The sequence below is a fragment of the Bison bison genome, unplaced genomic scaffold, assembly GCF_000754665.1.
Source record: "Bison bison bison isolate TAMUID 2011002044 unplaced genomic scaffold, Bison_UMD1.0 scf7180017864239, whole genome shotgun sequence".
NCBI lineage: Eukaryota > Metazoa > Chordata > Mammalia > Artiodactyla > Bovidae > Bison > Bison bison.
The window spans coordinates 652,708-665,011 of record NW_011494811.1 but is presented as its reverse complement, the minus strand read 5'-3'; the positions used below and the strand labels follow the sequence as shown (position 1 = coordinate 665,011).

Here is a 12,304-nt window from a genome sequence, read left to right as displayed (position 1 = left end):
AGTGAACGCGCGCCGACCGTCTACACGGTTTCTCTCTCTCTTTCCCCTCCAGGGAGAGCGCGCGGCGGACGCGCCCGGACGCGCGGCGGCACCGGGAGGCCGGGCCGAGCGGTAAGTGGCTCCGGCGCCCGGGATTCGGGGAGGGGAGTTGAGGGGTGCAAGACTGTTGACAGCCCCTACCCCATTTTTGGCTAGGGCGCGGTCCGGGGCACGGAGCAGTACACCGGGAGGCCGGTCAAAGTTTTAATTTCCGATTTGGTGGCGTGCTGATAGCGCAACCCGGCGGGGCGAGTCCGAGCTGCACCGCGCCCGGCGCGCGCGCGCGCGCGCACCTCGGAATCTGAATCTGCACAACTCTCCGCCAGGCGCCTGTGCGAGAGGCCGGGAGACCCGCGCCCCGGTCCGGGTAGCTGCGCCCACTCAGCCGCTCTCGTTTCCACCCGGCTGACCCTTCCCCTTCAGTCACCTGGGTGAGCGCTTTGCACGCTGTGCTGGAGGGACAGGCCGAGAGGTTTGATCGTGAGAAAGGGGGAAGAGCAGCTCGGTGCCCGTGGGTGGTTCATTTCTCTCCCGGGGGTCTGGTGGGGAGCGAAATCCTAGGATGCTCTAAACCTGCTTTTTCTTGGAGCAAGTAAACCACGAGAGGGCTGAGGCGTTGTGAAGGTACTGCAGAAAAGAACTTTTTCTTCTTCGCTCCATCTGTTTCCAACTTCGATCCTGACCTTAAAGGAGATTTGCCAAGCTCCCTATCGCTCCACGGCATTTCTAGGTGGACAAGTAATCTTGTTGGGCAGGTTGAAATTTCATCGGTTCACTATTTGGAGAACATAGAGACGAGGGAAGTGGCTCACTTTCAAGGAAGATGTTTAATTGAGTTGTTGGTATTCGTTTTGAAGAGAAGCAAAACTAATGGACACTAGGATGCATTTATCTTACAAATTTTATTTTTCTTGACGCGTATTTTAGAGGCAGCACTCAGTGAAATTCTTACTACCTGCTAAACGATTACATTTGTAAACTGGGAGCCTGTGATGCGATGCAAATTTCAGAGTAGAGGTGTCGACTTTCATCAGGTTCCAGGTCTGTCTGGATGAACTGGGGTTGGCGTTTCCTCTATAAAGCAAACCTTTCATGTTGAAACTCTGACTCAGACTCTTAAAGCCATTGTTTTTATACTTGTACTCTGTGGGAGTTAAGTGTCAACTTTCTCTCATTTTCTCATATGGAATATTCATCCCAGGCAAAGATTCTCTCACTTAATATTTTGGAAAAGTGCAGGATAAAGTCCTGTAGAACCATTGTCTGCACCCAGTTTAGTAACATAAAAATTATAGTATTAATTTTCTATATAATCCGGATTTAATGACCTTCACTTTCCTCTTTTTCATTTTTTCCAAAGCAACAATTAAGCCACCTTTAGCAGAATTAAAAAATCTGATGGAAATAATATAGAACAGTGGTAACAGGAGTAGTCTCAAATAAAAGGTTTTCATAAAGCAGTTTATGGTCACTGAAGTGTCTATTAGATGCCGTGCCAGTTCTTAAGGAGAAAATTAATGTTAAAACATTTTTCCCATGAAATAAATTATTTATACTTAGGCATTAGCAATTAACAGTGCATTTAAAATGCTTTGGGTGATGATTTGCACATAAATGGTTAGGAGCAAAATAAGAGATTTTGAAGGGTGAATGATATTTTGTGGCTGTTAACTTATTTTCTTACGTTATGAAGAAATAACTTCCCATTATGCTTAAGTAAAGGACTCCTGAAGTTGACTATATCATTATTCTCTAGTTGAGTGAGAGAACAAGTTTGGCAGGTGGCTCAAGACAGTCAGCAGGTGTTGCTGATAGCTTGCTTCTCTGTGGTGGCTGGTACTGCTCCTTGAGTTTGAAATTGCTGTTTTGGTGAAGTGAACTTTTTAGATCTGAAGTGTCAGGCAGTATTAACTGTGACTTCATCATAGGATTCTATGATGAGGTTGATGAACTCCTGGTAATAATTGCAATACTAATTGCAAAGCAGCTCACTCAGTTTTATAGTAAGAGTCTTTTAACTCTGTCCTTTCGCTGTGATTTCCTGGTTTTCTTACTTTGCTTTTGCATTGAATTAGATGTGTAATTTTGGTGTAGGTCTCTCCACCCCTATCCCTGGCCACAGTTTGAATTTTTTTTAAAACGACTATTGAAAAATACCTTCTAGTAACTTTATTGAAGCCATAAATTGGAGATTGCTGGAGATGAGCGATTGTGCAGAGACTTTGGAGGACCTTGGTTGACTGTGAGTTGGGACGTGTATCTGTTCTATCAGTTGAGAGTTTTTCAATGAATGGCTGTTTTCTCTCTTTGAGCTGTGAAACAGGAGCATGAGGAGAGGCGGAGCATGTTTAAGAGTACAGATCCTCTCAATCTTTGCAATTTAGGGGAATGTATGTAGTGATTGACGATAACATGAATATATGCTTCCTATTGGTCCTCACTGTCCTGCCATCATTTCTATTGGTCCATGTCAGTGTACATATGAAGTATACCTAGCCCGAAGATTTTCAGGTGACATTGCAGATTTGAGCCTTTTGGTAAACTGATGAAATTGGACTTTCTTTAAAGAAGACAGACTAACTCATCCCCATAACATAGAGCTTTGTTGTTCAGTTGCTAAGTCTTGAGTAGATCTAGTCCTCTGATGGGAGAAGGCAATGGCACCCCACTCCAGTACTCTTGCCTGGAAAATCCCATGGGCGGAGAAGCCTGGTAGGCTGCGGTTCATGGAGTCACTAAGACTGAGCGACTTCACTTTCACTTTTCACTTTCATGCATTGGAGGAGGAAATGGCAACCCACTCCAGTGTTCTTGCCTGGAGAATCCCAGGGACGGCGGGGCCTGGTGGGCTGCCGTCTATGGGGTCGCACAGAGTCGGACACGACTGAATCGACTTAGCAGCAGCAGCAGCAGCAGTCCTCTGATATAGAATGCATCTTTTTTCCTTTCAACTCAGATCACAGAATTTTATATCTCCAATTCAGAAAAAAAAATTATCTCCATAATATCACTGTATTCCTAATCTTTCGAGGTTTGTAGTAAGTCAAACGGTATTTATTGAGTGCCTCTGTCTGGGAGGCATGCTGTTGAGTTCTGTGATTCCAGTGGTGGGTAAAACTGTGTTCTGGGGCTCAAGAAACTTACAGTGCGGTGGGGCATTTGTAGTGGCCTTCCCTGGTTTGATGTTCTGATACCCTGAGACCCCTATAAAAGTTTTGCATACTGCCAATTATTTTTGAATTATAACATATTTGAATTACTTTTGGAAATAATGGGGCCCAGTATTTGTCTTTAGGCTTTCCTGGTGGCTCAGGCGGTAAAGCATCTGCCTACAATGCGGGAGACCCGGGTTCGATCCCTGGTTCGGGAAGATCCTCTGGAGAAGGAAATGGCAACCCACTCCAGTATTCTTGCCTGGGAAATCCCATGGACAGAGGAACCTGGTGGGCTACAGTCCATGGGGTCGCAAGAATGTTTGGGTTTCAAATTTTCCAGCTTTGGGATATTAAAAAGTAATCAAACCTTTTCCTGAACTATCTTTCTGGAAAAAATGTATTTTTTTTTTCCTCAGCAAAGCTTCATCTCTTTGCTGCAGAAATTACTGAGAATATGTGTATGAAAGAAACTTGTAAACCATAGTTTTATTTGCAATTGCATGTTCTTACTTTCTGACGAATAGATTCGTAGATTGTTAGAAGGGATTTTGAGCATAAATCATTTAGCCCTTCTCCATTTTCCAGATGAGGAAACAAGCCCAGAAAGTTGAAGTGATTTTTTTTGAAGAGTATAGGAGAACTAGTCAGTGATCATGCAGTGATTGGAAGACAGGTCTTCAGACTTAACTGTATTCTTTTGTTTGCTGTTATTCCCCTCCCCCCCATCTTAGAGTCTATCGTGTTAAAATTTATTTACTACTTTTTCCCTCCACTCAAGTGTTCAGTATTTATTAGATGTCTAAAATGAGAAGAAGCAAAACTTAATGAGACAAAATGTACATGACGATTGAAAAGCCATGAAACACTGCATTGATGTAGTGTTTGGTAACTAAGCTTTAGAGTTACTCAAATTATGACGTTGTGGAGAAAGAAATTATGAGTTAGTTAAAAATATTTACATCATAGAGCCTGTAGTTTTTTTTTTCAACTCGGAGGATAATATACTTGTATACACTTTAGAGAAGCCAGATTTAATTTGTGGTTGACCATTTTTTCCTATCTTAAACTCATTTTTCATTTGTAAAAAAGTTGTGCCCCCCTTATTTTTGTAACAGTGGCAACTTCAGGCCTTGTCTCTCAGCTACAGGTAAGGGTTATTGGGAGGTGAGGCTAGGGAGGATTTGTTAGGTGGAGGTATAATTGCACATAAAACAGGAAAATGTTGTAGAAGCTTCCTGTTGAAAATGTGAGTGATATATACATATATGGCCCCACCCAACTTCCACTGGGGTAATCTGAGCCAGGAGAGAAGAAACATCCTTGCCACTTGGGTGACTGCCCTTTTGATGAGGGACTCTCCCTTCCCCCAGGAGGGTAAAGCGTTGTGTTATTGCTTCATTGCTCACACAAAAATTTGTATCTGTTCCACATTCAGTGCTATTTAAAATAGGGGTGTTCACTATCACTTGAGGGTGACAATCTAAGAACCTTCTATCTATTGCACTTGTAATGTTTGGGTCTGGGAAATTGGCCTCATTGGATTTTTGTTTTTTTTCTATGCTTAGCTAATTGAAAGAAAAAGAAAAAAAAAAGCCAAACAAAACCCACACACTTTTATAGCACTTTGTTTTTGAAGGGTTTTATACAGACTAGGTTAATTATTCTTAGACGATAGCTCATTTATTCGTTCCGCGGGTTTTTGCTGAGCGCTGGAGCGAGTCGTAGAAACATGGAAAAGATCCCCTTCACCTTGGACCACTTAAACACAGATGGTTTGAGTGAGGGTGAGTAACACAAGTGTGACCGGGTTCGTGATCACCTAGGTAAGAGAATGCACAGGGAGTGTCTTTTGAGGTTAGGGACTGGTCCGCATCCACTTTCGCCTTTTATTTCTGCCTGGGAGGAGTGATATAACTCCAGCTGTGAAGAGGACGTGAGTGAGTGTTTTCTTGAGGATCTAGAGAGATGACACCAAATGACACGGAGGAAGGTCAGGGGCTGCTTTCGTTGAACTTTAGTCAACAACAGTGCCTTGAGGGGGTGTGCCACAGAGGCAGGCGAAGCTGTTTCTCTCGGCCTTGCAGGTTGGGATGAGAATTTTCAGCCTTTGGATTCCTAATTTGTTACTTGTCATGTTGCACCAAGTTCTCCCTCTAATTAGAATTGTAGTATGCCTAACTTTAAATTGTGGGAAACGGGCAATTACATAATGTTAGATTTCCCTTTTTTTGAGTTCAGGAGAGGCATGGGGAGAAGGTTTGCTTGTTGGAGAATGCTGACCTGGAGATGGAGAGTTACTGATCTGCACAAACACAGGGGTCACTTAGAGGCGACTGGAGCTGACTGACCAGCCGGCCGTGGTGGCCACTGGCTTCCTTTTTTTCTTTCTCCTCCCCTAGAGCAGGTCCCGGTTAAGTGATTTTCACAGACACCAGAGTGAATTTTGGTTACTTTTCTTTTCTTTGTTTTTTCCAGAAAGCCTTTTACCGGAGCTATAAGTATAGTCTATAATCTTTGATTGTTCTTTTGCGGCTCAACGTCTTGCTCTCTTTTAGAATGAGGTCCAGACTTTTCAGGATGAAGCTATTAATAAATAAAAAGCAAAGGACTGTGTGCTGAATGACCACATTCCTATAGTCAAGACTTGACTCTGATCAGTATCATTTACATTGGTTCCTATATTATTTTTTTCTAATTCATTTTTTTTATATTCTCAATTATTTGCCTAGATAGGAATTACACTTTGATATATTCTGAGATCTTTGCATTTCCTTTTACAGTCTTAGTTCTCACAATTGACTGATTGTTGGTTTTTATAAGTTTCTTTTCATTTTCTGATGCTTTCAGAGAAACAACTGATGACTAAACTGTGATGTTTCATGTCTTTAAGAACAGAGGGTACTTATATGGAGATACTTATAGGAGGTATATATAATTATACATTAATAGAATGTTGTAAAATTTTCACCCAGTTTGGCTAACTCTGATTCCTTGTTTCACCTGTACATCAGATCAGATCAGTCGATCAGTCGTGTCTGACTCTTTGGGACCCCATGAATAGCAGCACGCCAGGCCTCCCTGTCCTTCACCAACTCCTAGAGTTCACTCAGACTCACGTCCATCGAGTCAGTAATGCCATCCAGCCATCTCATCCTCTGTTGTCCCCTTCTCCTCCTGCCCCCAATCCCTCCCAGAATCAAAGTCTTTTCCAATGAGTCAACTCTTCGCATGAGGTGGCCCAAGTACTGGAGTTTCAGCTTCAGCATCATTCCTTCCAAAGAAATCCCAGGGCTGATCTCCTTCAGAATGGACTGGTTGGATCTCCTTGCAGTCCAAGGGACTCTCAAGAGTCTTCTCCAACACCACAGTTCAAAAGCATCAATTCTTCGGCACTCAGCCTTCTTCACAGTCCAACTCTCACATCCATACCATGTGACCACATCACATGACCACAGGAAAAACCATAGCCTTGACTAGATGAACCTTTGTTGGCAAAGTAATGTCTCTGCTTTTGAATATGCTGTCTAGGTTGGTCATAACTTTCCTTCCAAGGAGTAAGCCTCTTTTAATTTCATGGCTGCACTCACCATCTGTAGTGATTTTGGAGCCCAGAAAAATAAAGTCTGACACTGTTTCCACTGTTTCCCCATCTATTTGCCATGAAGTGATGGGGCCAGATGCCATGATCTTTGTTTTCTGAATGTTGAGCTTTAAGCCAACGTTTTCACTCTCCACTTTCAATTTCATCAAGAGGCTTTTTAGTTCGTCTTCACTATCTGCCATAAGGGTGGTGTTATCTGCATATCTGAGGTGATTGATATTTCTCCCTGCAATCTTGATTCCAGCTTGTGTTTCTTCCAGCTCAGAGTTTCTCATGATGTACTCTGCATATAAGTTAAATAAGCAGGGTGACAATATACAGCCTTGACGTACTCCTTTTCCTATTTGGAACCAGTCTGTTGTTCCATGTCCAGTTCTAACTGTTGCTTCCTGACCTATGTACAAATTTCTCAAGAGACAGATCAGGTGATCTGGTATTCCCATCTCTTGAAGAATTTTCCACAGTGTATTATGATCCACACAGTCAAAGGCTTTGGCATAGTCAATAAAGCAGAAATAGATGTTTTTCTGGAACTCTCTTGCTTTTCCATGATCCAGCGGATGTTGGCAATTTGATCTCTGGTTCCTCTGCCTTTTCTAAAACCAGCTTGAACATCAGGAAGTTCATGGTGCACATATTATTGCTGAAGCCTTGCTTGGAGAATTTTGAGCATTACTTTACTAGCGTGTGAGATGAGTGCAATTGTGTGGTAGTTTGAGCATTCTTTGGCATTGCCTTTCTTTGGGATTGGAATGAAAACTGACCTTTTCCAGTCCTGTGGCCACTGCTGAGTTTTCCAAATTAGCTGGCATATTGGGTGCAGCACTTTCACAGCATCATCTTTCAGGATTTGGAATAGCTCAACTGGAATTCCATCACCTCCTTAGCTTTGTTCGTAGTGATGCTTTCTAAGGCCCACTTGACTTCACATTCCAGGATGTCTGGCTCTAGGTCAGTGATCACACCATCGTGATTATCTGGGACATGAAGATCTTTTTTGTACAGTTCTTCTGTGTATTCTTGCCACCTCTTCTTGATATCTTCTGCTTCTGATAGGTCCATACCATTTCTGTCCTTTATCGAGCCCATCTTTGCATGAAATGTTCCCTTGGTATCCCTAATTCCCTTGAAGAGATCTCTATTGTTTTCCTCTATTTCTTTGCATTGATCGCTGAAGAAGGCTTTCTTATCTCTTCTTGCTATTCTTTGGAACTCTGCATTCAGATACTTATATCTTTCCTTTTCTCCTTTGCTTTTCGCTTCTTTTCTTTTCACAGCTATTTGTAAGGCCTCCCCAGACAGCCATTTTGCTTTTTTGCATTTCTTTTCCATGGGGATGGTCTTGATCCCTGTCTCCTGTACAGTGTCACGAACCTCATTCCATAGTTCATCAGGCACTCTATCTATCAGATCTAGGCCCTTAAATCTATTTCTCACTTCCACTGTATAATCATAAGAGATTTGATTTAGGTCATACCTGAATGGTCTACTAGTTTTCCCTACTTCCTTCAATTTCAGTCTGAATTTGGCTGATCTGAACCACAGTCAGCTCCCGGTCTTGGTTTTGCTGACTGTATAGAGCTTCTCCATCTTTGGCTGCAAAGAATATAATCAATCTGATTTCGGTGTTGACCATCTGGTGATGTCCATATGTAGAGTCTTCTCTTGTGTTGTTGGAAGAGGGTGTTTGTTATGACCAGTGCATTTTCTTGGCAAAACTCTATTAGTCTTTGCCCTGCTTCATTCCGTATTCCAAGGCCAAATTTGCCTGTTACTCCAGGTGTTTCTTGACTTCCTACTTTTGCATTCCAGTCCCCTGTAACGAAAAGGACATCTTTTTTGGGTGTTAGTTCTAAAAGGTTTTGTAGGTCTTCATAGAATCGTTCAACTTCAGCTTCTTCAGCATTACTGGTTGGGGCATAGACTTGGATTACTATGATATTGAATGGTTTGCCTTGGAAATGAACAGAGATCATTCTGTCGTTTTTGAGATTGCATCCAAGTACTGCATTTCGGACTCTTTTGCTGACCATGATGGCTACTCCATTTCTTCTAAGGGATTCCTGCCCGCAGTAGTAGATATAATGGTCATCTGAGTTAAATTCACCCATTCCAGTCCATTTCAGTTCGCTGATTCCTAGAATGTTGACATTCACCCTTGCCATCTCTTGTTTGGCCACTTCTAATTTGCCTTGATTCATGGACCTGACATTCCAGGTTCCTATGCAATATTGCTCTTGACAGCATCGGACCTTGCTTCTATCACCAGTCACATCCACAACTGGGTATTGTTTTTGCTTTGGCTCCATCCCTTCATTCTTTCTGGAGTTATTTCTCCACTGATCTGCAGTAGCATATTGGGCACCTGCTGACCTGGAGAGTTTCTCTTTCAGTATCCTATCATTTTGCCTTTTCATACTGTTCATGGGGTTCTCAAGGCAAGAATACTGAAGTGGTTTGCCATTCCCTTCTCCAGTGGACCACATTCTGTCAGATCTCTCCACCATGACCCGCCCATCTTGGGTTGCCCCACGGGCATGGGCTTAGTTTCATTGAGTTAGACAAGGCTGTGGTCCTAGTGTGATTAGATGGACTAGTTTTCTGTGAGTATGGTTTCAGTGTGTTTGCCCTCTGATGCCCTCTTGCAACACCTACCGTCTTACTTGGGTTTCTCTTACCTTGGGCATGGGGTATCTCTTCATGGCTGCTCCAGCAAAGCGTAGCCATTGCTTCTTAACCTGGACGAGGGGTATCTCCTCACCACCGCCCTACCTGACCTTTTTCACCTGTACATACTTAGGGAAATAAATGGAAAGGAGTATTTTTGCAAGAAATGTAAATATGTGACTTGTGCGAACCATACTGCCTTTTCTTTCAGAGACTGAAAACAAGTTGTTCTTACTCTTGAAGTAAGAGCTGTGTGTAGTTGATTTAACTCCTCCCTTTCCCCCGACCATACTTCTGGCTGCCCCAACGAAGACCTCAGAAGGTTCTGCCAATATATTTTGCTAGAGTCTATAATTTCTGAGTAGCTGGAATTTCCCGTGTAAAGAGGGCGTGCTCTGTGTGCATATGTATGTTTGGGATGGGGTTTGACTCCTGGCTCAGAATGTGCCCTTGGGAAACCCGTTAGGAGGCTTAAGACTGAAAGTGGTTCCTGACCCTCATCTCTTTTCTGGTTTGAGAAGTGCCTGTGATTCTTCCAAGAGCCTCAGTGTTACTTTATTTATTTATTTTAATTAGGATCTTAGCACTGATATTTGTAATAGGAAATGGGGTATAATAATTGCATGACAAAATAATGTTTCAGTAGATACATGATAGGTTTTAGAGAGCTATAGGATTCACAGAAAAGTCTTATTAAGAGAGCCTCAACCTAATAATCACTTTCAATGGGATTGTTCTGAAGGCTGTCTTCAAGGGAGTATTTAAAAATAGTGGTTTTTTTAAGGGTTTGGATCCGATGTGTAGGGGGTGGTGGAGGCTCACAGTGGCCTGTCGGGTATTTCTCTGGGTGATTGGGTGGTTTGAAGAAACTCAACAGGTGATTCTTTTATGCTCCTCCCCCACTCGGTTGAGAACACAGTGGCTTTTATATCGTGTTTGGATTTATGCTTGACAATAAGGTGCATGTGGAAACTGCAGTTTGGATGGGTGTAGGAGAGCCTCCGATCATGTGTACTGTCCCCTTGGTTGAAAAAGACAACTTGGAAGAAATTTGGAAATGACTGCCAGCAGCTGAAAGGATCATGCTGCTTAGAACTCCTGCAGTGGAGCCAGAACAAGTAAATCCAATTTGGTGGTTGCATGTGGCACTTACTTTTATTACTGGGGTAAAGAACACATAGCCTAAAATTTACCATCTCAACTGTTGTTAACAATACAGTTAGTCATGGTAAGTATCGGAGAAGGCAATGGCACCCCACTCTTGCCTGGAAAATCCCATGGGCGGAGAAGCCTGGTAGGCTGCGGTTCATGGAGTCACTAAGACTGAGCGACTTCACTTTCACTTTTCACTTTCATGCAGTGGAGAAGGAAATGGCAACCCACTCCAGTGTTCTTGCCTGGAGAGTCCCAGGGACGGGGGAGCCTGGTGGGCTGCCGTCTATGGGGTCACACAGAGTCAGACACGCCTGAAGCGACTTAGCAGCAGCAGCAGCAGCATGTTAAGTATATTCATATTGTTGTGAAACAGAAGTTCCGACTGCTTTCATCTCGCAAATTGGAAACTGTACCCACTACACAACTTCTCCTTTCCCTTCCCCCATCCCTGGCAATCAACGGTCTACTTTCTGTTTCTATGAATTTGAACTTTTTAGATACCTCCTATAAGTGGTAGCATGTGGTATTTCTCTTTTTGTGACTGGCTTATTTCTCTTAGCATAGTGTCCTCCAGGTTCATTCCTGTTGGCAGGTGGTAGGATTTCCTTCCCTTTTAAGGCTGAATAATACTGTGCTTTGTGCTCAGGCATGTTCAACTCTTTGTGACCCTGTGGACTGTAGCCCACCAGGCTCCTCTCTCCATGGGGATTCTCCAGGGAAGAATATTGGAGTGGGTTGCCATGCCCTCCTCTAGGCAGTCTTCCCAGCCCAGGGATCTAACCCAGCTCTCCTGCACTGCAGGCAGATTCTTTACCATCTGAGCCACCAGGGAAGCCCCCAAATACTGGAGTGGGTAGCCCACCATTTCTCCAGGGATCTTTGTGACCCAGGAATCGAACTGGGGTCTCCTGCATCGCAGGTGGATTCTTGACCAGCTGAGCCACCAGGGAATATACATTGTGTGTGTGTATCACTTTTGTTTACCCGTCCATTCATAGGTGGACATTTGGGTTGCTTCTACCGCTTGGCGATTGTGAATAGTGCTGCTGTGAACATGATGCTCACGTATCTCTTTGAGACCCTGTTTTCAGTTCCTTTGGCTATATACTCAAAAGTGAGATTTCTGTATCATATAATAGTTCTCTTTTTAATTTTTTTGAGTAACCTCCATACTCATTTTCATAGCGGTTATACCATTTTACACTCCCACCAGCAGTGTTTTGATGTTATTGCCCTTCTTTGCCAACACTTGTTATTATTTTTTGATAGTAGCCATTCTAATGGGCAGGAAGTAATGTCTCACTGTGGTTTTGATTTGCATTTCTCTATTGATAAGTTATATTGAGCATCTTTCATGTGCTTCTTGGTCATTTGCATATCATCTTTGTAGAAATGTCTTAAGTCCGCTCATTTTTTGATTAGGTTATTTGAGTTTTTGTTGTTGAGTTGTAGGAGTTCTTTATATATTGTGAGTATTAGCCCCTTGTTGAGTTGTAGGAGTTCTTTATATATTTGTGGGTGTTAGCCCCTTGTTGAGTTGTAGGAGTTCTTTATATATTGTGGGTATTAGCCCCTTGTTGAGTTGTACGAGCTCTTTATATATTGTGGATATTAGCCCCGTGTTGAGTTGTAGGAGCTCTTTATATATTGTGGGTATTAACCCCTTGTTGAGTTGTAGTAGTTCTTT

General features: G+C 42.9%; 1 protein-coding gene across 9 annotated transcripts in view; it reads left to right on the top strand.

The window, feature by feature from the left end:
• The first annotated feature begins 6 nt into the window (after nt 1–6).
• The window catches only part of SIPA1L1 (signal-induced proliferation-associated 1 like 1), a 389,778-nt gene continuing 377,480 nt past the window's right edge, over nt 7–12,304 (top strand). For 6 of the 9 annotated variants that reach the window (XM_010846661.1, XM_010846669.1, XM_010846668.1 and 3 more), the window contains exon 1: nt 126–470. The gene's annotated coding sequence lies outside the window, so the exon portion shown is untranslated. The other 3 variants (XM_010846654.1, XM_010846657.1, XM_010846659.1) reach the window with 2 other exon arrangements.